Source organism: Suricata suricatta, chromosome 8, assembly GCF_006229205.1.
Source record: "Suricata suricatta isolate VVHF042 chromosome 8, meerkat_22Aug2017_6uvM2_HiC, whole genome shotgun sequence".
NCBI lineage: Eukaryota > Metazoa > Chordata > Mammalia > Carnivora > Herpestidae > Suricata > Suricata suricatta.
Genome location: NC_043707.1, coordinates 67,720,730 through 67,747,124, shown reverse-complemented (window position 1 = coordinate 67,747,124; position 26,395 = coordinate 67,720,730).

Below are 26,395 nucleotides of genomic sequence, written 5' to 3'. Positions count from 1 at the left end.
ATAAGCACCTAAGGGTGTTTACTTTGGTGTACCCAAGGTTTTTATTTCTTTATTACCTAAAATTAGCATTTTCTGTCAAATCATTCTTGAGACTATTCCAGCACTTTCTGTGACAGCACCTTGTCAGTAGAAAAGATAGGTTTCCAATTTTATAGCCCTGGAGGGATATCTGAATCAAAAATGAATCAAAGTTAACATATTTACTGTGGGTCCATTATTGGCCAAATTCTGCATGTCACCATGAGGACTATAAGAATACTTTCTTTTTGTTTACCAAGTGCATATAGACAAGTCATTCTATGTATAGATTTAAAAATGTGTTGGCTCAGATGAGATTGCTCAGCATAGAGACTAAATGATAGCTGTTCTAAACAACATATTCACTTTCCTGAACTAGAAAAAGGAGACTTCAAAGCTTTATGGGCATGTTTATATAACCCTTCTTGATTCACTCCAGTCTCCAAGACCATCTGAAGACAACGGGGCAAGTTGATGAGTTAGGAGACAATTACATTTATGTTACCTAATTGCCTTGATTTAAACTCATTTTCTAGCCCTACAACTATTTTCTTGTCTTCATGAGATCTCAATAAATGCCATCAACAAATACATCCTAAATAAACTCCTAATATGATTTCAATAAATGCAAATTCAACACCATTTTCAAGTATCTTCCTGACCCCTTATATTAAATCCTACATTCCACATTTCATCAGACTTGCTCATAATTGTTGTTACCTCTTTTCTTTGCTGGTATTTAGACTGTGTGAGAACATGGATTTTTCTTATTCTCTACTTTCTCATTGTTCACCCCTGTGCCTGACACACAGGAGATGTGAAATTAATCTTTGTGGAATGAATTAATATTTTCTAAGTGTCAACTGTTGCCTTAAGTTAAACTATGGGCCCCTTCAAAGGAGATATTTTTTTCCTATTATTTAATCAACCCCTCGTGGATATTTTCACCAAATTGACATTTAAAGTTTCTCATGTCTGTGTTCTGTCTGCCCTCCTAGGATAACTTTCTTGAGGTCAATGATGGTGCCTTACTCATCTTTTTATCCCAATCATCTAATACATTCTCTGGTGACTGGAAGATGAATGACAGTTATGAATGAAAAAGGAATAAATGGAGTAAAATTTACAAGCTAGTAGGCTAGACAGACACAAATAAATCTAATACAAAGATGAATGTAACAGTATCATTACAGCAATGGAAACAAAATGTGCTAAGCAAGTATTGGGATAGATAAGATTTAATAAGATTAAGCAGATATCCAAAGACTTCATAGAGAATGTGACATTTGAGCAAGGCCTTCAAGGATGAATAAAACTTCAACAAGCAAAGATGGGGCAAAATCACGAATAAGGAAACAAAAAGAGCACTTGCATTTGGAAAGAGAGGAGAAAGGTAAAAGGGGAGTTACAGTTAAATCACACTAGAGCCGACTTTGAAAAGAGGCAGGAGAGGTGTGCTGAGCGATATAAGAAAACAGAGTTTGGGTAAGACTATTAAGGACTGTTTTTTAAAAAAATTTTAAAGCTTATTTTTATTTGAGAGAAAGAGCAAGCACAAGGGGTGGGAAGGACAAAGAGAACCCCAAAAGAGAATCTGCACCCACAGCGCAGAGACTGACGTGGGGCTCGAACTCATGAACCATGAGATCATGACCTGAACAGAGACCAAGAGTCAGATAATTAACTGACTAAGCCACCAGGGTGCCCCTGATTATTAAAGACTTTAAATGCCACTAGATTCAAAGTGGAATGGAACTTTTCCTATTGCCTTTGACTTTTAGCTAAGAACAATGGGTAATAAACATATCATATTTTTAAAGTGTAGTCCTAGATACTTTGATGTAACACTTATTCAAAGTTAACCAAACTTTATCTCTATCAGTGCCATATATAAGAGCTAGATGTTTATAGAGAAGATCTGAGGGAAGGATTATGATCAGTTGGGAGTGCCGTGATCTTTTCTCTTCCCACCAATACCAACCTCAAGCCAAGGGAAGGAGACCCCCAAAAAACACTTCTAAGACCTGGAAGTACCTGCAGAAGAAGAGATTTTATTCTCAAATTCAAGTCAGATAGGAACTAGTAGGCCTCCCCATGCTTCTGTCACAGCAGAACTCAAAAATGTTCTTGGGCAAGCCTTAGGCATGTATCCAGAGGCCAGGGCCAGGGGTCCACATGATGAAGAGAGAGGCTGGTGCCCACTTGAAGCTGGCTAGAGCTGCCAGTGAAGGCAAGGCAAGCAACCCGAGACAGGCGGCTACCAAATGCTCCCATTTGGTGAAGCTAGGATACCTAAGATTTCTCATGGGCCACACAGATGTCTGATTCTAGTCAACTCTAGTCTGAGTCTAGTCCAACTCTTCTAGGAAATGGGGATCACAGGAGGCAGGGACAGGGGAGCCACCTTGGGAAGGCAGGAACTGAGGTCCATAAACATCTCCTGAATCAGGGAGCAGCACACCACAGAGGACCACACAAGGTCTCCCAAGGAAGACATAAATGTGCCCCAGTAGAGGACATTAACATTGAAATAATGAAAATTCCCAGATAGCTGTGAATGGTACCTCTTTTCTCTCTCCCTTCCCCTCTACCTGTACTTTGAAGGCTCCAAATGGGAAAAGAGAATTTGGATTCACAAAAATAAATGGTGAGGATCCCCCACTTTCCCCCATCAGTTCTAGACCTTAGCTAAACAAATGGAAGATGCTTCAAATTAAATAGGAAACAGAAATTTGGATGTATACTGGAGGGGAATACATACCAAAAAAGATGACTTCTAATACTCAAAAGTGACATAAATTAATAGATTCCACCCAAAATGCCATCAAAGGTGACAGCAATGGTAGAAAAAGATAAAGCCATGTCCAGATGGTTTCAATTCATCTAATAAGCTGCTTTGAACTTTTCCTACTTATGATGGAAGGTCAACAAGCTATTTTTAAAGAAATGCTGTGAACAGATTTGTAGTCTAGAGATCCCCTTTATGACTGTATAGATTATTGAAAGAAAGAAGTCTTGCCTCTGTGTCAGAGCTTCATAAACTTCAACTGTACTATTCAATTTCTCCACATGGTCAAGTGGAATGAATCTGTGAAAAATGAAGGTATTTCTTCCCCTTCATATTAATTCCCCAAACAGAGTAGGATACAAAGTCCTTAATAAACCATCAGAAGGGCCCACAAGGAAATATTTTAAAGCATTTCATCTGCCCACTGGACCTTAATGGACTCATGAGTAGTTTGTTTATAATGTGGAAATCCTACCTTTCAGACTACAGACTCTCTCTTTTGTGTGTGTGCATCCTGAAAATGCTTCGTGCTTGAAAGGGTCTCTTGAGAAAATGGTTTAATGAACACACCTTGGCAAAGACCAAGTGAATCCACAGATTTACCTCTGAAACTACTCCCTTCATTCCTGGGCCTATGCTCTCTGCTGCAGGAGATGAATGTGCACAAAGAACTAATGCAGATACTAAGTGTACTCCTCAGTCCTGTTCATCAGTGTTATGAAGATATAAAAATAAGACTTAGACAATGCAATAGGGAATTTGATATATTTAGCTGGTCACAAGCTGAATTTTGCTCGTCACTGCTATAAAGAGGTGAGGAAAAGCTTTTTTAAAAACTGTTTTTAAGATGCAAGGTGTAGGGAGTTAAGATCATCCCTATAACTTGCTAAAACTGATTCTAACAATACACAGTGCCACTTTCCATCTGTTGGATGCTTATGCAACACACCATCACTGGCAATGAGAGCTGGGTCAGGACCGATTACCTTTCTCCCCAGACCTCTATTTCCAAGGCCTGCACAACCCCTGCAAGGCCTATCACCACCAAGCCTCTTCCTCCAAATTAGAGCCACTTCAGCCTGGTGGTTTCCACTCACACCTGGTAGGCTCTTGCTCTTTTTCCTCCTATCAGTCCTCTTTAGTCTGAATTATAAACTCTCTTTTTCATCTTGCAGCCCCTAATGCCAAGAGAGAGGGAGACGTTTTCTGAATAATATTATTAAACTATAACAGAATCCTTCTAAATAGTACATTTTACTCCAAGCAACCACCTGTAGTGGCATGGGCACCATTTCTTACTGTTCTGGGCCTCTGGAACTCATGCTGCCATTCACAACTACCAATGGAAAGTTCAACTACAAGCTATAGTTCAAATGACTCAAAACAGGCCAACGTGAAATTAAGATTCTGGATTTTATTCCATTATTGTCATTTTTTTAAGTTTATTTATTTTTGAGACAGAGAACACGTGCAGAAGTGGGAGAGAAGTACAGAGATAGAAGGAGACACATAATCTGATGTAGGCTCCAGGCTCTGAGCTGTCAGCACAAAGTCCAATGCGGGGCTCAAACTTGGACCATGAGATCATGACCTGAGTCAAAGTCAGAGGCTCAACTGACTGAGCCAGCCAAGAGCCCCCTGAAATGTTTTTATATCAATCAACAAACACAGTACAACATGGAAAGAGACCATGGTAAGAACTGGTCCCTGTTTCTATGTGAATACCTGCTTGGATTTTTGTTTGCTGTCTTGCTTCTAAACCCATGGCAGCTGAATGCATCAGGCTTTTCAGGTCAGAAGCAAGGCAAGCAAAAACCAGGACTTAGTGGGCACCATAGTGCAAGTCAAGAGAATAGCTACAAGGTAGCAAGGAATCCTAGATACCAAATCAACCATCTCCTTAAGCTTCATATACACTTCCAGCTGGAATAACCAACAGTAGCAATCGCCAGGCTGCCACAGAACAAACCATCTTGCCTGGTAAGCCCTGACATATATCTGAGGCCAAGCCTCAACTTGCCATGTTCGGTCTATCCTGAAATGGCCTAATCGTAATGGGTCACTTACCATTTCTACATCATGATTTTCCAATTAATAAAAAAGGGAATCATTATGAAAGTCTACCTCAACCTGTTTCCCCAATTCTGAGGGAGTCCCCTGTCCTTTGTGTAGTGCCTGTGACACAGTGAGATCCTCAGCACATCCTGTCTTCACACAAGCTCTAGCACCTACCTGTACCTTCTCTCACTGCACCCTCAGCTCCTCTTTTGGAGAAGCCGTGTCTCCTCCCCAAACCTTCTTCCATGATATCCTCCCACTTGTATCCATTGCGTCCCCTTCATCACACTCATCCTCCATTTTTATCTTGTAAGATACTGTCTGTCCCCACTAGATGGACCCTGCACATTCAGGGCAGGAGCTGTGTCAACTTGCTCATCACCGCTACACAGGGGAGAAACTCAGTAAATACTCTCATATGAATAAACGAACTCCAACCTTGACTTAAAAGGAATGGAGGAAATGGATTTAAAATTTTCCTGGTTTTGGACTGAGAAACAGCTAACCGTAGTCTCTAAACTCACAACTACGTGTTCTAGAAGAAGGCAAAAAGAAGCCAAGTGTACTTGGCTCTTTTCTGGACTCAGATAGCATGTGACCTTGCCGTGTCTGGGAGTGAGAGCAGGGCAGGAGAGCCCCACCACCACAGGACATGGAAGGGAATATAAAGAGAGGCAGGGAGAACGGAAAGACCTAGAGTTCCCCAGGACTTTTAAGTAGCATGTCTACTGGATCTCAAAACTATAACCAGAAATCCTAAGACTTCTTTGTGTCTACAAGCCATTTTACGAAATCAGCTTCGGTTTGTTTCAGAGCAAAGCTAACAGAGCAAATGCATGTGAAGGAAGGTGTCCTCAGCGCAGATAAAGGTCAGCCACAAACGGAGAGATGCATTGACAACTTAATCATTGCTTATTAGGATAACAGTTTTTAATTAAATATTTAAAACCGAGAGAGTCATAGGAAAGAAGTTTACATGTATATTTCCCCCCTCCCCCATACCCAGGACATCAATACTGCCATTGATGAGCAGATCCAATTTAGTTTCACTCTGAGAGTGCAGACAATGGTCAGTTTTCCTCCAGCTGGCTTATTTTACAAGCATTAATGAACAATTAACCAACACTGGCACTCTTTCCGTCTGTAATCCTGTAGTAGGATCACTAATCTCTACCACTAGCAGCTAATGATGAAGGTCTCTTAAGCTTTACTTCTTATCTCAGCCAGTTCTTAATACTTGCATAAGTATGCTTTCTGAGGAGGGGGGCCCCCTACTGCTATGCAACCCCGAGAACAAAAGCCCAGAGACATTTTTGAAGGGGTTTCTGTTCAATAACACTTCTATGCTTATGTTTGCCTTCCTCCTACAACAAACACCAGTGATCAACAGAGGGCTCTGCGGGTCACGGAGGGCTCTGTGTTTCCATACTTCTAATACTCATAAGAATGTATTCAGACGGCATTATACACAACCCCACCCCCAATCGCGCAGGCAGACACCCTAAAGTGGGGAGGGAAATGTGGACTAAATAGAATCAAACAGTATTTTTTCTCCGTGAGTCAGCTTTGATTTAGGATCAAATTACACCGAGTTTGAAACCACATTGTCATTAAAAATGTATAGGGCAGAGGCAGATTTATCTTGAAAACCCCACACAGGATAGGTCTTGGTTTCTCTGAATTTAATACAACTTATATTCAATTGTCTCTCTCTAGTGGGGCAGAAACCAATTCGCCATTTCATTAGAACTCCCCCATAGGGTCAAAATTTTAAGAAAACGCAGGGTCAAGATAAAACAAAAAGTCCAACTGTAGAGAGGCAAAACCGAAGGATAACAGCTCAGGCTGAAGCGACACACTTTTCATTCTTAACTACTTTTCAGACTCTTATAACTTGTGGGGAAAGTTATTATTTCAAGGAAAGTTGGACTTAGGACTTGATTCCAAGACCAAGTTGCTGGAAAAGGTTTTGTGAATACAAGTGTCACCGGGCTTTGGGTGCTGGGGTGGAAGAGAAGGAGCAGACAGTAAGCAGGACCGGTGTACGTGGCTTCTGATTCCACATGCAAAGACAAAGTCAACAACAGCACATGCCCAGACAGGGCTGAAATACCAAACTGGGCATTTTCTGTAGTTTTTGGTCCTCATAAAGCCGTGGCATCTCATCAACGACACTGATCTGGAAGCGGCAAAAAAAGAGCAGGGTAACATGGCAGGTGATGTGCCTGTTGAGGCACTGAGCACTGCGATGCACCCGAAGGGGATGGGACCTGCTCTCTGGGAGAGGATGACCAGGAAGACAGGGTGTCTTTCCCAAGTTCTACCTACACACACTGCCTGTAACGGACCACAACTTGAGCACTTCCAGACATAGGATGCTCTAAACTAAATAAATAAAAACTTGAACTATTCCACAACTTGGACCCAAAGTGAAAAGAGTCTTTTTCATACACCATCTCACTTTTTAATTTCTCCTTTGAGAACACTGAGGCACTCCTCTTCTTCCTAATGTTCAGAGCTGCCAGCAGGGGAAAGGGGGCTTAGTGGGCAGAGCCCTGAACTCAAAGTTTGGAGGCTGAGTCCTATTCACACACAGCCTCTGACCCTTGTGCGATTTATACAAGACACTTAACCTCTCTGCCCTTCTGTTTCCTCATTCATTCCACAGACACAATGCTACCTGCCCCTCCCCACCTCCGTGGAGCCATGAGAGGGAGTGACCTATGTCAGCAAAGCGTTTGAAAACACCATGCGTCAGTGTGAGGCTCAGACAGCGTAAAACATTGTAATAGGCCTGCAGCGTGATAACACACACAATGAAAATACAGACAGCCTAGAAGTTACGGAAACATGGAGGTCAGGGGCATTTGCCACTGGAAATTTGTAGTCGTGTGCTTTGAAAGTGAGTCTCTGTGACAGGATATTGAGTTTATTTGCTCTTTAGGAATCACTGGGCTGATCTAATTAAGTTAAGCGACTGTTTGGACAGGAGTAGTAAGGTTTAAAAGGGAGTGGATGAAGTTGTGGGGTCCTGTGACTCTCAGATGGGTGCTTATTAACCCTCAATTAGGAAGAATTAATTCAAGATTATCTACTACTCTCCCTCTCAGAAACATACCCTACTGCCCCACAAATGCTCAGTTCCATTCCTTATCTTTCCATGCTGATTCTCACCTTTTCTCCTTCAATTTTTGTATTTCAACTTCCATCTTACACACTTCCCCCATCGAGTATTCCATAACATTCCAGCGTGTACCTACATACATGTAATTCTATCTCATACAAGTCCTGGGACAATACTCGATACAGTAGAGAAGTCCAATAAATTCTTCTGGCATGATGTGGTAAAACAATGTGGCCTAGAAAATCAGTTCCTGAAACACACCAGCTATTTCCTGCCTCAAGACTGTTGCACCTGCTCTCTGCATCTGCACCCCTGCCACCATCACTCTGTCCCTTTGAATAGCTGGCCCTTTCCTATCCTTCTGGTTGTGAGTGTAACCTTTTCACAGAGGCTGACCACCTCATATCAGGAAGCCTCCTCACCCCATTCTTCTCTCACATGTCATATTCTTCTTTCCTTGACAGTAATTATTGCAATTGGTTATTACATATTTTCTATTTCTTTTACTTCATTATATCTTCACTACCAGAATGTATGTACCTGTCATATGCAACCCAATAAGTTTATTGGTTTTGCTCACCACTGTTCAATAAATGTTTGTTGGATTCAGTGGTTATGATGTCATCCAATTCTTTAGCCAATATTGCCCAGTATCTATTCAACAGCCCTCATCATTCTCCCTGAAATAGCCAACAACTCCCTTTCTACCCATGTTGCAACTTGTTTATCAGGATCCCCCAAAATAAGCACAGTATGTTTTATTGGGTTTGTGGGGGGGTTTTTGTTTTCTTTTTTGTTACCAAACAAGCTCAGTTTCTTATCTCTACTTCTCTCAAATTTGGAGTAAAGACCAATGAGCTGGAAGGAGAACAATGAAATACTACTACACATATTGTGTCCAAAGTATTCCACCCCACAGAAAAATAGTCAGTGTCCCAAAACAGAGCTTTGGCATTTCGTTGTCCTGAGTCAGGGTTGTTGCCTTACCCACTCAAGACCCACCTTGAGAAACTGAATATGGCCTTTCCTCGTCATTTCCCATTGCTTGATATGAGGATTCAACCATTAGTTCCAATCAAACTTTTCCTGGACTCTCAGGAGATCTGTCAGATTTTCAATCAACAGCACACTCTCCGCCTCAAAGTCCCCAATAGAAGCATGAGATTAGTACCTGTTCTGGGACCTTAATACTTAGTAATACATTAACACTCCACCTCAAAAGGTTACTTTAAGAACCAAATGCAATGAAGGCATTGTGCACCAATGATTGGTATACATATGTTAGATTAATCATTGCCACCACAATGCTGCAAGTACTAGATGCATTGGACAAGCATGTCCTGTCACTCCTGTGGGCTGCCAAGCTTTAACAAGATTTATAAACATATATGGTGATGGTATCATATAGGGTGATGTTTCCTATTCCTAACAGCTCTACTGAAGGATGCCCAAACATCACAACTATGTCCTGAAGTAAAGAGGCTCCAAGGTTGGTTAATTCACAGGCTCAATTTTGTTATCAAGGATTCAGGTTTCTCCTTCCACTCTGCGATCCTTAACATGTCCGCAAGGCCATGTGTTTGCAGGTGTCACATCTTCATGCACCAATATCCAGAAGGTTGCAGCAGATTTCCTTTCTTATTCACAGGTAACCCTAAATAAATCACCTGCTGGGGAATGGATTTCTCAAGACTGTCCTGGACCAGTCAAGATTAACCCAACTAGAACTATAGCCAAGGGCCACTTCAGCCAGTGTGTGTGGAAAGTGGATGCATTTTGGGTAGGCAGCCAACACTGTTTGCTACAGTGACATAAAAGGCTGAGCCCCTAACTGTTCCTCAAGCCAAACATTTAGTCACATTCATTTGGGTCAGTGAAATATTTCCTTGGGAACTAGTGTGTTTTGAGGTGACATATTCTTCCTTCAGATGTTACTCTCTCCATAAAATTAGCAACAAGTTTTGCTGCTTCTATGGACCTGAAAAACTGTCCTGTTTGTGGTTAAGAGAATGACAGCTCCCAGTTGCTAAGTCCCAGGATAGCCAGACTATGCACGGAGAAGATTCAACTGCAGACAGACATACAAAACAAAACAAAAACAAAAAGCCACTTTGGGTCACTTTCAGTCTATTATATTGCCAGTTGGCTAGAGGCCCTCAGAGTTTTGCCTCATTTTATCTGAGGTGCTTATTAGCCAACCAAAATACAACCTTCACATGATGCCTACAGGCAATCAGACTGTTTTTGAAAACTGCCTTGTTTTCAAATTCAAATTTAATTTTGATAATCCACTGCTTAAAAATCCTTGAATGGCTCCTGACCATGGTTGGGAAAAGTTCAGCTTCTAAATGTGGGCCTCTTTACCTTTATAATCTTCGTTCTTGCCACACCTCTCCTCTCCCAGTATCAACATTATGGGAATAGAAAATATTAAGCATATATATCTCTTCTAATAATTAATTATATTTGGGAAACAATTTTTAAAGGAAATAAATTAAAGGTCCAAGAGTAAGGTATTGGTTAAATTAATCATGATAGATTCATATGGTGAATGAATTTAAAATCATGCTGTAGAATATTTAATGATATGAAGACAAGTTCATACAAGAAATTGGTAAATGAAGGAGATTATCAGAATCTAGATACCAGTATGGCCCTAATTTATAATATATATAAAGAGACATGTATAGGAAAAGAACTAGATTATATAAAAAAATGTTAACAATGGCTATTTATGAAGAGTAAAATAACTTAAGACTTTAATTTTCTTCTTTGGACTTTTATCTAGTTTCCAAATTTTATAGCGTGAACACATACTCCTTTGACAATCAGAAAGAAACTCCTAGGAAAAGAAATTGGAGCACAAAATATGTATGTGGCTGCACTACCAATAAATGCTTCATCTTTCTTCCAACAGGGTCATAGTTGGGCGTCACCTCACTTCCCTGACCATGCTCACATTCAAGCACATATTTAGCAGCATTTAACCTCTACGTGGCTGTCAGTTTACTGAGGTTTCATGGACAACACCCACTTGAGAGAATTCAGGACCTGGAATTTAATTAAAATCCCTGTTTCCAAATTTGATAGAGAAGACCGTGGGCTCATGGGCCCTCACTGTACCTTTCAAAGGGTAAACATCAGACTGTTCTGTCAACTACAGCTACTATGTTATAGCTACTCTTCCGGTTAGACTCTGCAACTTAGCTGTCCTTTATATCTGCTGAGCCATGTAGCACAGTGCCTTGATCATAGCCCATGCTCAATAAACAATTCTTTAGCTGAATACAAATGATCCACCAACCACAGGATTGATATATCAATTATTAAACTAACTGATTTCAGGACTCTTGGGTGTTTGGTTGAACATTTGATTTCAGCTTAAGTCAAGATCTTATCGTTCTTGTGTTCAAGCCCCATGTTGGGCTCATTGCTATCAGTGTGGAGCCTACTTGAGATCCTCTGTCCCTCTCTCTCTTTGCTCCTGCCCTACTCATTTTCTATTTCTCAAGTCAATAAACATTAAAAAAAAAAAAGACAACTGATTTCTGAGTGTTCATAGGTCCCAGGAACTGTGCTAGGTCCTGGCAACAACAATGGAGGTAAAGTATCTCTGCTTTCAAGTAACTTCCAGCCTGATAGGAAGGTAAAGCTACTGCAAATAAGCCACGTATGTGCTAAATTGTGTCATCTTGATATAACTGAAATAGAAACTCAGAGATGAGAAAGATGAACATAGACTGAAATACAAAGCAATTGTCAAACAGGATCTGCTCTCTAGCAGACACCACATCCTCAAGCCCACCCACGAGGCTTCCCCTAACTCCTGCCCAGCCCAAATGACAGGTTCTGCCCCAATTCAATCCAGTCCATCAACCAACCTTTTGAGCCCATATACCTAACTGTTCCTGCACAAGGAAAACTAATTATCTACTAAAAAGAACAATCCTTTATCCATATTTATTAAGGCTACTGCATGTAGGGGTCGTTCTAGACAGAGGACTGACAGGTTCCAGTTTATTCCAGAAGTTCAAGAGTACCGTGACTTAGACCTTGGACAGGCCTCCCTGCCTTTGGAGAATTTCTCTTTATTCCATCCTTTCATTGATTCAGCTAACCAGCTAGCAACTCCACAAATAGACTTCAGTCTAGAAGGAGAGATAAAATATGTATATACACAAAGTAAGTTAAGAAGGTGTTAATTGTCTTATGAAAGGTGCAGAGGAAGTGCTAGGAGAACACTTGTAGCCAAAAGTCAGTAAGTGCCCCACCAATAGTGAAGAATGTATTGTGGCCAGAAGAGACAGCTAGGAAAGCAACAGGTGGAAATGATGGGGAAACTGCATTATCAAAGCAGGTAGAAAATATTTCTCATTCTCAATCAATCTCTCTCTCTCTCTCTCTCTCTCTCTCTCTCTCTCTCTCTCTCACACACACACACACACACACACACACACACACACGTAATGAGAGGAATAAGAATAGCTTGATTTGGTAGGAGAACAGGGAATATGAATGTAAACTTGGAGCCTAATGCAGAGGGAAGTGAAAGTCATTGTTGAGATAGTAGGGAGCCAGTAAAAGCATCCAAGGAGGGCAAGTAACAGGCTACTATCCAATTTTTACTTGCAGGTGCCAAAAAAGAGGAATGCCTACCAAATGGCTCTCTTACCTGACAGGTTAATTTTGTCTACTCAGAATAGGTACATTCTGTAAGTTTACCTACAAAGGGTACCTTTCATTTCCACTGACAACTGCCATCCTTTATCTCCACCCCCCCCCCTTACAAAAGAGTTTTAGGGCTTATGCTATGGTAGTCCTAGAATGTTCCCACTCTGTCTCAGCTGTGTCATGTCATCAACCTAAAAATAGATGCTAATTAACAAGGTTATTTCTATCTTACATTGTTAAAAGAGAGGAAAACAGTGATGAAACACACGGCGTATCAAATTAACCAAGTATGGAATGAATGTCTAGTTCAAAACTCCCACCTCGCAGACATTGAATTCACTAAATAGTCTCCCTTTTTGTAAATCAGATAGTCATTATCCAAATTTCCTATCCCTGATGTGATAATATAGTGTGAGGAGACATGCCCCAACAGAACACAGATTGACTTTGGGAGTCCAGATGCTGCCTGGAGTGTGTGGATGGTAAAGCAAATATCTCACTCTATTATCTGTTGTCTCTGAACCAACAGATTACATGGTTCACTGACTAGCTGAATAACTTTTAGACAGTTTGCTCATGTCTATTTACACATATTCCACAGAAATATATTAACAACTGAGGAACAGCTGTAAAAATTATATGGCAAGATGGATAGAGGAGAGCAACAATCTCTCCATGTACATTTCTGCAGAGAAGATGAAAGTTTTACATGGTAAAGGAAATGGGGAAAACCACACCAAAGCACATTTCTATGTTGCTGTGACTACAAAGTGTGAATTCCATATAGAAATAGAGGCAGTCAAAGAAAGCACCTCATAAAATCTCCTGGGGACTCCTTACATCTACCTGAAATATGACTATAATATTTAATTTTACAGCAATGGCTTTGTGCTCTACAATATTTCACTGGACCACTGTATTTCTTAATGAAAAAGCCACTGTTCATACTCATTTGACAAACATAGGAATAATGAAAGTTTTCAGGTTTATACTTTTACTTAAATACTTTCAAATCAGAACTCAATGTTAATACCCTCTGCAAGTCATGTATATCTCACACTCAAGGAAATTATTAACAGATATAAGATTCTATTATCTACTACAATCACCCCAGTCACTAAGTATTATGTAACCTTTGTTCAGATAAATGCTGCCTATCACTTTCTAAAATTTCAAATTTAACTTATGTGGGCAAATGGATGGCTGGATGGCATTGGGATTGTGTTGCCCTAAAACCCAGTGGAAATAGGCTCCATGGACATTCAAGTCTGAAAAACACTACATACTAGATCTCCTCCCAATGATTCGAACACACCACTCCCTTCTGGAAGCATTATCCTCCTTTGAGTCCTGGAATGCTCTAGGTCCCTTTTGTTCCTCCATGGCAGCCCTTTCCCAACCTCCTTAGCAAACCTATCCTCATCTAAAAACCATGAAATATGCGAGTTTTCTCCAAGGTTTAGTAATTGGCCCTTTGTTTAGTGCCACCTCACAGTACCTGTGTCTGATTCTTCCGTTTCAGTTACAGAAGACAACTCCATTTGCTGGGAGCTTCAGACACATACATTCATTTTTCCATTCAGCGGTGCCACGTGAGATCTCCTCCAACCCAACACATCTAAAATCCCCCAAGATCTGATCCATCCCAATCTTCCTGCAGTTTCCTATCCCAGAGATGGCATCACTGTCCTTCAGCTGGATGAGACAGAAAAAATCCCCATAGATGTCTTTGACATCTCAGTCTCCTTTGCCTCCAAAATCCCACCTCTCAGACTAGGAATACCTTCATTCTTTCAGGGGGTCCTGCTGCTGACTGCTTCTACCGTCATTCCGACAGACAGCTCTCCCACCCTGGAGTTTTGCAGTCACTTCTTAACTAGTTTCCCCAACGTGTTCCCTATAGCATAGTAAAAATACTATCTTTAAATGCAAATTTCACTGGTTAATCTCCCATCTAAAACTCTTCAAAGGCTTCCCGATGGCTTTTGGGATAAAGACTACAATTGTTAACAAGACTGTGCTTGATCTTGCCCTTGCTTTCTCCCACCAGTCTGATCTCATGCCCACCTGTGATGTTCTCCACATCCTGTCCTTTCATTGTCTTCATTTCTAAACATGCTTTAGATTTCAACTCCTTTCCTAAGTTTGCTGTTTTGTATGAATTCTAATTAGCTACACAGATTTTCTTTCTCTTTGCCATACTATTAACTCCTTATGGGGTCATTTGGTTTTATACTCCTACAGTGTCTTGTACACTGGTGGGCACAAAGTGACTCCCCTAAGATGAGCTGAACTAAAGTTCACCCTGGAAATGAATTAAGAACTGGGTAACTGTGCCTGGTAAAGAAAAAGACAGCACAGAGAGTGGTGAAAATCCAGGCCCCAAGAAGCAAAACCTGGAGACCATTTCATACTACTTCAAGTTCCCAAGGTTAAAAGTTTAGTTATTGAACTGGCCTCCACATTACAAAGTCCAGTTTCCCCTGCTGATGTTCAGATTCTGTAAGTCAGTATCTTTAAACCCTTCCTGAAGTTCAAATGATTTCCTTTGCACCTATGAGTATGTTCTCAGAACCACGAAAGAGAACATTTCTGAGGACCCAATGAAACGTCACTAAAGCTATGACCGAAAAAGTTACCTTCCTGTATTACCAAACAAACTAACAGACAATAAAAATCAGAGGACTGTGAGGATAGTGTTAATACCAACAAGTTTCAGAACCTGAACATCCAACTCATCCATGTCTTCCATTGAGTCATGATGCTGAAAATTCTTGGCCGTGTGTAAATCAAACTTCCTTAAACTCTGAGTTTTAGAAGCCCAGATTGTAATACAGCCTCTTGGTGCTTAAATCCACAAATTAAGATGTTGGTGTATTATTTAAATGCCATTAAGTCAATTTTGAGAAAGAACGAAGTCGGATAACTCTAACAATCCCTAGACATGCCAGTTTTCCCATTAAGGTCCAGCTAAATGAAACTTGTAGATTAAGGCAAAGATTTTTTTTTCCTTCATTTGTTTTCACTAGCCAGATCTCTCCTCATATTGCCCACAATTTAGATTTCGATTGCAGCCAATAAAAATCACCACTGTGTCTGACTCAATCGCCTTAAGTTGGTCTTTGTTCAAAAGGCATGTAAAGAGGTTGCTAATAGGCAGAAAAAAAAGATAAATTCTACTTTAGACAAAAATATCTGATATGTCCAAATTCATATCCACTCCAGCTTCATGTCTATTTCATTTGGTACCCAGGAATCTGGCATTTGTGGCTACTTTTCTCTTTGGGCTGAATATCATTGAAACTGTTCTTCTTATAAACAGAAATGATATGAAGAACATGTTCTGCATTCCAACTGAAAGTTAAAATGATTTCCAAGCTTTATTTCAAAGCACATAAGTATTGCTATCTGTTACTGGTCTAGTTACTTAAAGCCAAGTTGTAAAAGCAAAGTTCCAGGACTAATTACCTTTCCTTTTTGCTGCTCTGCTGCCAAAGCTGCAATCACGGAGGATAATCTTCAGAAGTTTGGCTTTGTTGCTAGAGCAACCAACCCAACTTTAAGCATTTTTCAATATGTTCCTTTGGAGTATTTTAAATAACAATAAGACATAACTGATCTAGTCCACCGTAACAAGTGCTAAGCACATTTTTACAATTCTGATCTAGTTATAAGAAAATTCAGAACCTAGCCGGGCAAGAATTTTCAACAACAAACACTATTTGTGTGGAAACCACATGGCATGTGCCACCTTCAGGCCAGTATTCCAATTTCCCCAGGGTGAGTGGTCACAATCAAAAGGAAAAGGCTGACAATAACATTTCTGCTTCTTGCAGCTCAGACCCTCCAGCCATCTTGGAATTTAAATGCATCACAGCCCAATTTTACAATGTCCTAGATTTTGGTTTACTTGTACTGATCAGGAAATAAGCAGAATCTGCAGCCCTGATTGAATATTAAACTTGGGCATCTGTATCTGAATTCTCCAGCTAACTCGTAACAGCGAGCTCTCTGCTGCCACTAGGCAGTTTTTAGAGTTTTTTTAAAAAATTTAATTATTTTCTATATTATATTGAGGAGTCTGACACACTTTTTGGAAGTAGGATAGGTATTAATTTTGAAGAATAACAAACACATCACACATAAAATTGGAATCCCTACATAACTGTACAATTTTAGTAAGAGTCCCCCTGTATTTGCTGCCTATGCACTTTCTACAGAGTACAAACCATTTTTTACACAGTGTCCAGGAGAACAGGCACTGCATGCAACTGTGGCCTCCACTGAGAAAGAAGAAAGTAGGCTTTTTAGTCAGTCAGTCAGTCAGGGATTATTCATCAGGTACATCAACAGTATTGGAAGCAATAAACGTATGACACATTTCTGCCTCAAACAAATTTTAAAAATCTAATGATTTTATATGGGGTTAATAAAATAGAGGGGAAATGTTATTGGGCTTTGTAGAAACTAGGGAACAGAGGATTATATTAGTAATAGTTCATTAAAAAGTAAGGAAATAGCTCTGGCAAGTTAAATAACTTGCATGACTCCTGCTTGAACAGACCCTCAAAACAAAGGTGGCTGTCTTTACTAAAACTGCTTTTCCAAGGCTAGGGTACCTACCTATGATCCCTGGACTATGTATGAGATAAAGTGTACCAGTATTAGTAATAACACATTAGCATTACTGGAAAACTATTTGTTAGTTTTAACTGTTGAGTTGGCTTTCATTTACTTGAAGACCAGTGGGTGAGCTCAACATTTTTTTTCTAGGAGGCTTTCAAATCATGTTTGAATGATTCTTTCTCAAAGAACATTGTTGTTTTGAGATATTAAGGGTAGATGCCACTTGGGTGCTCTTCAGTAAATTACATGATGATTGTCAATGTACTATGTGTCATTAAAGACAACACACATTTATTTTTTTAGTGGTAGTTTTTAAAGGCATAGCTTTCAAACTGTTCTCACTATGGTGATTCCATTTCTTTGAATATAAAATTTGGCCCCTACCGCTTTCCCCCTCCTTATCTTTTATGCATGTTTGTTCAGATGTTCCCTCACCTAAAAGGCCTTTCTACTTTCCTCTAAAATAAAATGGTAAAATCCACACTTTATACCAAGCTCAGTATAATAAAAATACTTTAAGACTCCACCTTTTCGCAAAATCTATTTCCAAGACATCATCATACAATGATTTTTCCTCTTTGAGATCCTTTAGCTTGTAATATTCATTCTGCTTTGTCATTTAGCGGCTTCACACAGGATATGTCTTGCCTTTCCAACTAAATGCCATGCTTCTAAAGGAAAGGGATCTTTTTTTATTTCAGTTATACCTGAATTGCCTATGATATGTTTAGGAATAGATTAAGTATGTTGTAACTGTTATTTGAGAAGGTAAAAATAAAGATGAAAGTCTTTGTGAAGTATGACATCTGTACTTAAATTACTTTTCTCTTCATGATTCATTAAAAAAAATCTTAATATTTTCAGATAAGACTTTTACATAATTAAAGAGGTGAATTGATCATTCAGTAAATATTTATTAAACATCTCCTATGGGCCAATGCTATGCTAGGTGTTACAAGAATATAAAATTATAAATAATATATGCCTCCTGTCCACAGGTGCCTGTAATCTAGTCATGTCTAATGGCAGATTTTGCTACTATCAGATATGATCAGATACAAGTTAATGAAATGATTAAACACATCAACTGCTCCAAAAAATGTATAATCCAGATTTTAAAACAGAACAGTTCAAGAAGCTGGATACAAAATTACTTATACAGAAAATTAAGTTTTAAATATTATGAAAAAAGCCAAGCCATTAAATAGTAAGCACTTCTTAAAGTAAAACAGACAAAACAAAGATCTATGAAATTACATGTACTGATCTTAGTTTTTTTTCTTTCATATAACATCAGCACCAGTTCTATTGCTTAAACCAAAATAAAAAAAGGAAAACCACCAAAACCAAATAAAACCCTTTGCATATAGTTCCCTCTTTCCATGTATCCTTTGCAGTATATTTTCCATCTCACTGCTATATTGTTAATTTAGACCCTCATCATTTCTTATCTGACTTCACAGCTTAATTGGTCTCCCTATCTTCAATCTCAGCACTACAAGAGTTCTAAAATACCAATTACTATCATGTTATTCTCTTACTGAAAAGTCACCAGGGTACTGCCTTACCTAAACTGTAACATGGTGTAAAAGACCCTCCACAGTCTGGCCCTGGCCATTGCATCCTCTTCCACTACCCACGCCCTTCTGGTCCAGACATTGCAACATTGCTGAGGTACTCACTTTCAATTCACTCTGTCAAAAAAAACTATTAAGCAATTGTGCAAAACCTGTTGCGAAGCACTGGGAATATAGAGGAGCTCAGAGTCTAGTGGTGGGGACAGAGAAGTTGTCAAATGGGCAAGCAGTCATTAGCAGCAATAACAAATGCTGCTGCTATCTGGGCTTGCTCATGTCCCAGGATGTGTATATTAAGAAGGAAACAAGCCCAAATAGACTCAGACATTTTATTACTTACACATCCAAAGCAGGAACTGCACGGTGTCAGTTCCTCACATCCCTGTTCCCACAGGATAATGCCACACTGGAGGGACCAGACAATAGATGGCATGAGTGGTAGGTTGCTTGGCCAAGGAGTAGCCAACTCAAAACTACAGACACGCAACTTGACAAACTTGCAGAAGCCTGCAGCTGTACTCCAATAGGAAGGAAGCAGGAAAGGAGGTGGAAAGTCCTTTGCTCAACTGAAACACAGGAAATAATGAAACACTGCCTCATGGCAGCTCCCATAAGACTTAAGAATTTGCCTTGTGGTAGCTCCTCACAGAGTCATCTCCATTACTCCAGGAGGAATCACAGGGCACTTCCCCAAGATTCAGGTCAGGTCATGGTCAAGCCTTGCCTATTTTGCCTAAGTGGGAACATGCAAGGTTGCCATCCCCCTACACAAGTAAAGAAAATAGCAACAATACATGTAAGTGTAGAAAATGCTCAGCATGCTGTGGCAGCACATTGGAGGGGGACCTGGAATAGTGACACATGGGCCTTTGCACATACTTGATCTGCCTAAATATTTCCCCCCGCTGCATGTTTGTCCAACTCGAGCCCAGAGTGAAAAGCTCCTATCACCTCCTCTGGTACCTTCTCCCACCATTCTAGGATGTATAAATTGTTATTTCCTCTCTATATGCATAGCCCTTAGATCAGGCCTGTGTCTATTATTTGCCATAAACCATTCATTCTTTCATAGGCCAGGCACTGCCTCAGGCACTGTCAATAGGGCAGTAAACAAAACAGAAAGATCCTTCCCCCGTGGAGCTTCCATTTGTTTTGTTCTCTCCTGTCTGTTCTATTCATAGTTCCAGTCAAACTCTAAAACTCGTAATACGGTGTATTAGCCAGGATGCCTTGACTAATCAGGAACATCATTTCCCTTCCTAATTTGTATTTCAGTTACAGTAGGAGAAACCAATCTCTAATGCCATTTTCTATTAGTACCACACTGTAATCAAATTTCATAAAACTTGGTTTTGCCACAGAGCTCATAAAAGAAAAATATTACATCAGTGAGAGTTGTGCTCATCATTCCCCTATCAAAGGCACTCAAGTTGAGGATAGAGAAGGCTTCTTCAACTCAACTTGGGACTTAAAATCAAAACAAAACATTGGAAAAGTTTTCTTCCCCAATTTGCAATAAATACTATCAGACATCACCAAATTCTTTTAATTCACCTTTTCCTTCTCTTACTGCAGTGCCTTTGAATTCCTAAATTTGAGTTTTGGATTAGAAAACAGCCTTTCTCCTAAGTTGACTTTTGCTCAAAGCCTTCTTTCCTCTCTGATTAGCAAGAACAACTTAATCATCTCGTACACTTGTCCATGACAAGATCTAACCCCACTCGAAGGAGTCAAATGTCAATTCCTTACAGATTGTAATTTTCTTTTTGATGTTTCTAAAGATGCAAAAACAAATTTGTGTTAAGAGCTGTGGGAAATCATTACAAACATGAAGAAAAAAAGAATTATGGGAACTTTATACCAACAAATTAGACAAATTCATTATGAGTCTAGTGTTACCCTGATACCAAAGCTAGACAAAGATATCCCAAGAAAAGTTAACTACAGACTAATAAGCAACATGACTATTGATGCAAAAAATTCAGAAAATATTAACACCATGAATCCGGCAATACATAAAATAAGGTATACACCATAACCAAGTAAGGATTAATTGAAGAAGAAGAAGAAGGAAGAAGAAGAAGAAGGAAGAAGAAGAAGAAGGAAGAAGAAGGAAGAAGGAAGAAGGAAGAAGAAGAAGAAGGAAGAAGAAGAAGGAAGAAGAAGAAGGAAGAAGAAGAAGGAAGAAGAAGAAGGAAGAAGGAAGGAGGAAGGAGGAAGGAAGAAGGAAGAAGAAGGAAGAAAGAAGAAAGAAGAGGAGGAGGAGGAGGAAGTTTAGGATCCAAAGACCAATTGATGTAATACACCTTGTTAATAAAGAAAAAAACCACATGATTGTTTAAATGACAGAAAAAGCACTCAAAAAAACTCAAGCCCATTCATGATTAAAAAGAAAAACAATCTTTCAACAAACTGGAATTGAAGGGTACTTCTACAACCCTGTAACAACATCTATGAAAAACTTACAATTAAAATATACTTAAGAGTCAAAGACTGAATGTTTTCCCACTGAGATCAGAAACAAGGCTAAGATGTTTCCTCTCACCACTTTTATTTAACACTGTACTGTAGGTTCCAGCCAGTGCAATCAGGTAAGGAGAAGAAACTGGTCCCAGTTTGGAGTGGAAGAACTAAAACTGTCCTCTTTCATAGATGACGTGATTCTGGAGGAAAAAAAATCTTAAGGAACTTAAATAAAAATCTACTGGAAATAATCAAGTTTTCCAAGGTCATACGATACAAGGAACAATATACAAAAAATTCTATTTTATATAATAGCAATTAATTTTAAGATAAACTTAATTCCACTCACTAGCATAAAAAAATACTCATGAACATATTTAAAAGTGGAATTTCTGAAAACTACAAAATATTGCTCAAGTTTTTTTTAAATCCAAATAAATGAAGAGATATATCATTTTCATGGATTCTAAGAATCACTATCACTAAGATGGCAATCTCCCTAAATTGCTCTATAATTTCAATGCATTCATAATCAAAATCCCAGCAGAAATGTTTTGTGGAAATTGAGAAGTTTAATTTAGATAAAAATACAAAGAGCCAGGATCAGACAAAACAAATTTGAAAAAACAGAGCACAGAGGAGTAAAAATACCTGATTTCAAATTTATTATAAAGTTGTGTAGTATTGGGATAGAAGGATAGAATTATACAGCTGTAGAAGAGACTAAAAAGCCCAGGAGACTTTCACATCTATGGTCAACTCAATTTCTACAAAGTTTGCAGAAATTCAATGGGGAAAGGATAGTCTTTTAAACAAATAGTGATAGAACAATTGGATATCCATATGCCAAAAAATCTCTTATCTTTTTCAAAGAAAAAGCAGGAAGAGAGGAGGGAGAGGGTGAAGAGAGAGAACTTAGACCTTTACCTCATATCATACATAGAAATCAATTTAAAATATATTGCAGACCTAAATAAAAGCTGAAACTAAAACTTCTTGAACAAAAGATAGAAGCAAATCTTTGCAATCTTGAAGTAGGCTAAACTTTCATAAATACAACACCAAATGCAAAATGAATTTAAGAAAAAAAAAACAGATAAATTAGACTCCATCAATTCTGAAAAACATTTGCTCCCCAAAAGATACCACTAATCAAGTGAAAAATCAAGCCACAGATAGGCAGCTAATATTGGCAAGTGGTGTAACTGATGAAGGACTCTCATCCAGAATATATAAAGAGTTCTAACAAATCAATAATAAATAGACAAAAAAAACAATTTTAAAGTAAGCAAAAGATTTAAATAGACATTTCACTGAAGAAGATATACAGATGGCTAATAAGCACATTAAAAGAGGCTTAACATTATTAACCATTAAACAAACCCAAGTTAAGACAATAAGATACCACTAGCCATCAGAATGATTATAGTCAAAAGCATAACAATGTTAAACACTAGCAAGGATGTGAAGGAACAAGAGCTCTCACACATTGCCACTGGGAATTGTAAAATGGTATAACCACCTTGGAAAATGGTTTGGAAGATGTTGTTGTTGTTGTTGTTTTTAAGTTAAACATAAACCATATGACCCAGCAATTCTATTCCTAGGGAACATGCACACACAGTCTTCTTCATGAATGTTCATAGCAGCATTATCTATAATCGGCAAAGACCAGAAGCAACCTATGTGTCCATCGGTTGATGAGCAGCTCAACAAAATATAGTCTATCCACAGAATGCAATACTGCTCAGTAATGAAAAGAAATGAACTACTATTAAAAGCCGTAACACAAATAAACTATAATTTAAAAAAAATAAGTAAAAAAAAAAGTGAGTGCATTTAGAGGCAAAAAAAAAAAAAAAGCCATAACACAGATCAAGCTCAAAAACATTACACTGACAAAAGCCAGACACAAACAACTGTGTGTTGAATGATTCCATTTATGCAAAATGTTTACTAATGGCAAAATAACAGAGATAGAAAGCAGAGCAGGGGTTGCCTGCAGTGAGGTTTGGAGCAGGGGTTGGCCTCAAATAGGAGATCAATTTGTGGGTGGAGGTGAGAAGAGTTGTTCTAAAAACTGGATTGTGATGCAGCTGCACGACTGTGTGTACTTAACTAAAATCATCAAACACTAACACCTATGATGATCAAATTTGTGGTTTATAAGTTATAGTTCAATAAATCTGAAAAGATAAAAGTCCCTGCCTAAGTGAGAAGAAGGATCTGTGGAGAAATAAATACTGTCTCAGTATATAAGAGATTCATAATCACCACAGCCATCTGAAGATAGAATGAGCTTCCTTGGAAGGTACTGAGTTTCCCATCACTCAAGATGTACTAGCACGTGCTACCCGTCCATGTGGAAAAAATATTGTCAAAATGGTGATTGAGATATAGAATAGATAATTGGACTAAAACATCTTTAAAGTCTCCTACAACTTTTATATTCTATAGTTTTTCAGTTTAATGTTTGCAAGAGAAATCTCATTTATCACTTTTTTAAATTTTTTAAAAATTTTTTATACTTTTTATTTATTTTTGAGAGACAGAGAGAGACAGTGTGAGCAGGGGAGGGTCAGAGAGAGAGGGAGATACAGAATCTGAAGCAGGCTCCAGGCTCTGAGCTAGCTGTCAGCAAAGAGCCCGACGCAGGGTTTGAACCCACAATCGTGAGATCATGACCTGAGCCGAAGCCGGACGTTCAACCAACTGAGCCACCCAGGCTCCCCTCTCATTTATCATTGATTCTTACTGAAACTCTTTAAAATCCCATCACCTAAAGAATACCACATTTAGGCAGCTGTTCTACCAATTTATTGGTCCCCTCACATGCGTATGGAATAGGTGGTCCCTTCACTGATGGGGCATGATTAGAAGTGGATTCAACAATTAGGTGTGGTCCAGCCCACTTTTTTCTGTTGTTTTGTTTTGTTTTTTAGTATAGGGTTTTTATTGTGCTTTCCTCTCATCATTGTTTTTTAAGTGTACTTAGTGTGTAGATATGGATTTCTATAATAACAACTTATGGATATTTAGGACATCACACAAATCTCTGAAGCAGATGTTCACTTTGTAGTATCAAAGGCATGAAAAAATCCAGATAATTTATGCAATATTTTTCTTAAACTTTTTGGTTTTGGGGAAAGTTTTGTTTTATATAGTTATTTCACCACAGATCGTGTGTTTGTGTTTGTGCATGCACGTGCCCACTAGTTGATTTTGTAAGCCTTTTCTTCATATATTCTATTTGAATTAACAGAGCATCTAAGAGGGAAGCGTGGACAGATGCAAACAGGTAATAAAAGTAACAAAGATAAAGACTGGGAATGGCAGAGGTGGAAGAAAATTTAACTGCAACAAGGCAGCTGTCGGAGCCACTGAGACAGGGTGGAGACTCAGCCCTTGTCACTATAATCAGCACAAACTCATGAATCCCTAGAGAAACCTTGGCAGGGAAAAGTTAGAGAGCTCAAATTAAGATGGAGAAAAGGTAGCAGGCTGGTATTTCCCATTCGTTCATGAATCTCATTGTAAAGATGATGGTGATAAGTTGCCATTTATTGAGTGTTCACTCTGTGACAAGTAGTTATTCTTCAAAGCTCTTTATTAGCTTCAGACTATTTAATTCTCATGACAATCATTAATGGTAGGTCTGAAGTTGCTTCTTCTATAAAATAAAAATGGTAAAGTCACACAGGTGAATTAACCTTCCCAGAGTCATGCAACAAGTAGGTCGAATAAACAAGATTCAAATTCAGGTCTGTTTGGCCCCCAAGCCATTGTTTTTATCCACCACACATATTGTCCCATTCCACAAATATTTGAAGAGTACCTACCATCTCTAAATCAGTGGACTTCAGCACACCATTGCAGTCATGATCCCTGCCCTCACTGTGGAGAGCCTAAAATGAGTACACAGACTGGTATTTGGGACAATTCTCAGGCCCCACATTTAGTCCATCAATACCCCAGTGTGGAGCTTCCTTTCCTACTCCATGACCACCAAGAACCTTCACTTCAGGATTAAATCCCTCTTCTCCCTAAGAAGACAAGAGGTGTTCAGGAAGTCCAACCAAATCCAGCACGCAAACAGGAAAATTTGTCACAGAAATGTTATCAAGGGACTGCCCCAGTGGCTGAACTTAGGTGGCGTTAACAATTTCCTAGACAATGTTAAGGCAGAAAAAGTGGGGTTTCATTGGTGGATCTAACAAAGTTTCAGAGAGAGAAAAGCATGGGCCTATTAAAGCTCACAGCATTAAAACTCACCACCTTGTCTACAAAAGTAGGATAAGGAACAAACCCAACAGGCTGTGATTATCAGGAGACGGTACTGCGACAGTCTCATGTGCATTCTGATTGAAAATTCAGCTGCATAACCTTCCATGAACTGTTTATCTTATGTACTTATTTAACTAACATTCAAACTGACAAGACTCCTATTCTGGGCCTTCTTTTTATACTTTCATGTACCAACGATCAGATGAAGCTCAGATACCACAAACTTTGCATGTTTTTGATTTTGCACATAAACTGAAGGTTAGAATTCTAGTCTGTGTCCTCAGTCATTCAATTCTTTTAGATCTTTGAACATGACTTCAAACCCTGCCAAAACACAACCCAAATACAGACTTGCTTCTATGTCTGTACAAATACGTAAAAGAAATGGGTATGTCAACTTTCAATGGATACCAGCCTAATTGAAGCTTTAACTACTGTCAGGGAACAAAGGCAGCTGGTGCTAACTACGTCTGCTTTGTTCAAGGGTAAGAAGACATTCAGAAACATGAGGAATGAGCAAGTGCAGGTAGCACAATGGAAATAAGCCCAAAACTTCACTGGCTGCTTCAGTCTGCACCCACTTCTCCCTATTCTTGTCCCCCACTGTACTTGTAACTGCTCCTTAAGTAATTAAACACACTTGTAGCTGTAGAAAGTATTTCTTTCTTTTTCATGTCCATCAGTCTTGCTAAGAAAATATTATAGGTGTAGGATATCTGAGTACTTTTGCATATAGTACTTCATTTTCTCTTTCCAGGACCCACTGAAGTAGATCTTACTATGCAG